The sequence below is a fragment of the Mastomys coucha genome, unplaced genomic scaffold (genome assembly GCF_008632895.1).
Source record: "Mastomys coucha isolate ucsf_1 unplaced genomic scaffold, UCSF_Mcou_1 pScaffold8, whole genome shotgun sequence".
NCBI classification, from domain to species: Eukaryota; Metazoa; Chordata; class Mammalia; order Rodentia; family Muridae; genus Mastomys; species Mastomys coucha.
This window is the reverse complement of record NW_022196914.1, coordinates 64366177-64370519: the sequence shown is the minus strand read 5'-3', so window position 1 is coordinate 64370519 and position 4343 is coordinate 64366177. Positions and strand designations below refer to the sequence as shown.

The window sequence follows — 4343 nt, the reverse complement described above, 5'->3', positions numbered from 1 at the left end:
GTTTCTCCGTGCCCTGTCAGAATTCAGCTGGGGCACATTAAAACAGCAACACACAGTTGCTCTGGTGCCAGTGAGCAAAATGTCAGCAGGCCCGCTGCATTCCATTGGGGTAACAGGAATGAAGTCCTGACACTAAGAGGGGTGTTTCTCTCGAACTAAAGACACTGGTTCTCGGCGGTTAGGGTCAGTGATTTGGCAGCTGTAGTTCTGGGGAGCCACTTAAGGAAGCTGAGGTTCTCTGGAACTTGAAGAGGCAATGAGGTTGGTGGGGGGATTGAAGGGTGAGCCCTTGCAGGCAAGTGGCTGTGACCTCGGGTGACAGCAGGACTCCTAGGAAAGCACTAATGAGCAGAAGAAAGGATCCTGCCAACCTGGTCTACAAAAGTGAGTTCCAAGCGAGTCAAGGCTGCAGATGAGACTTCATCTTGGAGAATAAGAAAAGGAAGAGGAGGAAGAGGGAGAAGGGGTCTCTGCTCAAAGTAAAGTAAGTTTCAATTTTTTTTTTTGTTTTTTGTTTTTTGTTTTGTTTTTCGTTTTTTTTGTTTTGTTGAGACAGTGTTTCTCAGTGTAGCCCTGGCTGTCCTGGAACTTGCTATATAGATGAGGCTGGCCTCCAGTGCAGAAATCCTCCTGCTTCTGCTTCCCGAGTACTGGGATGAAAGGTGTGTACCACCACCACCCAGCAAAAGTCTTAATCTTCAAAAGCACTGTAAGAAGGTGTCTTGTTTCTAGAGATCTGTCAGAACTTCTTACCCACGTATAATCACAGGTGTAACTGAAAAGAAAGCTCGTGGTCTAGGTCTGGTGGCACACGCCTGTAATCCTGGTGTTCGGTTAGCAGAAGCAGTTGCTTGTCAGTCTCCAGGCCAGCCTAAAACTAAGTAGTGAGATCTCTCTCAACAAGACAGGCAAAGGGAGGGAGAGGCCTCGTGAGACTGCCCTTCCCTCTGTGGGTACATGCCTCGTGAGACGGCCCTTCCCTCTGTGGGTACATGCCTCGTGAGACGGCCCTTACCTCTGTGGGTACATGCATGTGTCGTCAGATTTCCAAGTCGCATTACCAAAATTAGCCCTCGGGGGAGAAGGGAAAAGGGACTGTTCGGTGAGCTTGACGACGGTTCACACTATTTCCAAACTGGCTGCTTCTCCGGTGGCCCGAGCCTCTGAAAACTCACAGCCAGTATGAAGAAATCTCCCACATCGGAGGCTCCTGTCTTTGATCTTGGGAATGACTGCATCTGGCATGATTCTTACCTTGAATATTTCTTTGTGATCCCAAAGCCCACTCCCTACCTCCGCCCTTTGTAGTAGTCTCTTATTTCTGCCACTTAGAGCAGAGAAAATACCGTTACTGTGAGGATTTCTGTTGATGCCAAGATGCTGCAAAGAGAAGTGAGTGAGGAAGGTGGCATGCTTATTCTTTTATCCTGTCTGGATTCCCATCTCAGCCCCCTCCTCCTCCCTCCTCCTCCCTCCTCCTCCCTCCTCCTCCCTTCTCCTCCCTCCTCCTCCCCAGCTCCCTCTCTCTCACCCTAGGATTAAATGTTCCCCTTGTCCTGAACCAAAATGGAAATATGGTCTCATGCTTGCTAATTATCTTTCCATTCCCTCACTCATTAGGGTGTAAATTCTGATTTAGTGGCATGGCTTTTTCCCTCCCCCAAACAGGGAAATTCACTGGGGAGCTTGCCGTAAGTGCATCCAAGTGCTGGTGAATCTCAGAGGTAGACACTGTATAAAAATAGATGGGTGCTTTTGAGATGCAAAAGTGATGTCATTCAATATTGTCATCTCTGTATTCCAGGAGCAAGTTCAAGGACTCTGCTGGACAAGTTGCCAAATGCTACTTACTCTCACTGTGCATCTCTGCTGCTCTTTTAACTCCTCTGTGCTTGGAGTTTCCAGTGAAAAGAGGGAATATATTCCATCCTTCATACAAAATGCAAACATTCTGATCACGTTAGATGGTTCCCAAGTAAGTAAGGAATAACAGGGTGATGCTTGTTTCAACAGTTTAGAAAGAAGACTGGCATTCTATGTATTTGTCTTTATTTTCTCTTGTTCTTTATGGGTAACATACAATCAAGTATATTTCAAAAAACAAAATAGGCTAACTTAAGCAATATCACAATGAAGAGGTTTATAATAGCTACTGTAATCTTCCACAGTAGAGAAAAGACGGATACTTGCCAATATACTGTAATGAAATATGCTCAACAGCATGGAGAGTTTCAGATACATGGGAGTAGAAGGAGAGAAAATAAATCAATGTCCTTCTGGATCGACAGGTAGCCTATCTGTTGACAAGAAAGACAAATTCACTTAGCAATTCCACTCTGCAACAGTGACCACCTGCTAAGGTGTTTATAGTAGCCATCTGTAGAACAGCAGAGAATATACTGGGTTTATCACAAAAGGTTATGTGTACATGGGACATATAGACCAAAGCTGCACTTTAATACACAAAAACTGATACAACTAAGAAACAACATTGGCCAGAAAGTGCCACTGCAGGCTCAACTTTTTAAGATTATCCCTCATCCAACATTAAATGCATGTGTGTGTTCAAAACAGAGCCACACATCTTTTCTGGGTCTGTATGTAGTAATATAATAATATCGACATAAAAACAGATAACTGAATTCAACAGTGTGTGGTTTCCTTAAGTGAAGAAAAAAGGAAACAGGATCAAGCGTGATATCCCAGAAAGCCACAACTATAGCTACAGTTTTATGGTGTGTGTGTGTGTGTGTGTGTGTGTGTGTGTGTGCGCGCGCGAGCGCGCGCGCGCGTGTGCGTGTTCTTTATAAAAACCTAGTACATGGGCAAGAAGATGTTAGCTAGGAAAGTACTTGCTGTGCAATCCCAGTGACCTGAGTTTGACCCCCGTCCCCAGCCCATGGTAGAAGAAGAGAACCAGTTCCTGAAAGTTGTCCCCTGACTTCCTCCACGTGGCACTGTGGCCTGAACATGTGTGTGTGTGCGCACACATGCACTCATACACACACACACACAGAGAAGAACAGGAGGAGGAGTAACTCAAAGTAATGTAAATACAGAATAATGTTAAAGATTTCTTTTGTACTTTGTTATTATTGGAAACATTTTAAAATAAAAAAAACTTCTGAACATCAATCATGCACAACCTATTCATAAATATTTTCAGAATAATTTTTTAAAGGATATTTCTTGGACACTCTGATAAAAGCCAAAGCAAGTGTCTTAGCCTACTGAAAAACTGAACCAATTGGATTCATGGTATGAAAAGCATAGAGGTGCATCATTTGACTGTGGGGCTACATTGTAATCCTGAGCCCCTTCCAGTTCTTGCATCTCAGTGTTTCTTCAACAGAGGTCCATCTTTGGTCTCAAACCCTCAAGTGTTGGGCCTAGACTCTTGAATCTGTGTTCCCCAGGTCCTAGTGTTCAGCATTCAGTTTCACTCCCTCTTTTGTCTTTGCAGACAGAAGCCCATGTATCCAGAATCACTTCTAGGCAATATATCCATGTATGCCAGCGTGTATCTAGAATCGCCGATGGGATATCCCATGTCCCTTGCCCATAATAGATTTGGAAACAAAGCAGGAATTGACCTAAATAGCTGCTGTCTAAAGGCAAACCATAGTAATAACTGCTATTGAGCCTGCAGTATAAATCTTACTTTCTTTATAAAAATCGTATAAATCTTATGAATTGCATGCCTTAGAAAATAGTCACCTGACTTATCTGAAATATTTCCAGAAACTTTATGCAAATCTACAGATCATCTTAAAGCCTGTAAGTGGTTGTGTATCTTTAGCAGTAGACAGGAAACCCCAAGCAGTACATTTTTATTCAGTTGTGGAGGGCAAGGCTTTTTTGACTAGCCATTTATAGTATAGGGGTTAAATGTGTTTGTCCATAAAATATGGTCTTACTTCAAAGCTACAAATATGCAGAAATCTTTCTGGTGTTAGAATCCCCACATGTAGAGAGGGCTTTCCTAAAGGGTAAAGGAGAAGGTCCATGAAAGTACTTAGGGCAGGACCTGCCATGGCTCCCAGCAAAATCACAGCCAGGCTTCCCTTGGCACTACACTCCGGAAACACACCAGTCAATGGCACTACACTCTAGAAACACACCAGTCAATTCTGTTAAGAACTGAATTCTTGTGTTGTCACGTGTACGTTTTTGTTTTTTAAAATAGTTTTGCTTTGGGAAAAATGTCTCATTCTTTTTTTTTTTTAACTTTTATTGCATTATGATGAGAAAAGTTACATGATTTCAATTTACCTAAATTTGTTAACATTTAAAAAACATATTTTAATTAAATAGAATTGAATCACATTCTTGTTTCCCTTTTG

At 42.7% G+C, this 4343-nt stretch overlaps 1 long non-coding RNA gene across 1 annotated transcript in view; it reads left to right on the top strand.

Moving 5' to 3' along the window:
- Positions 1–1215: 1215 nt before the first annotated feature.
- The window catches only part of LOC116083780, a 10347-nt gene continuing 7219 nt past the window's right edge, over positions 1216–4343 (top strand). Inside the window, exons 1-2 of the long non-coding RNA XR_004115910.1 lie at positions 1216–1392; positions 1805–1975. This is a non-coding gene — a long non-coding RNA (uncharacterized LOC116083780). The remainder of the gene's footprint in view (positions 1393–1804; positions 1976–4343) is intronic.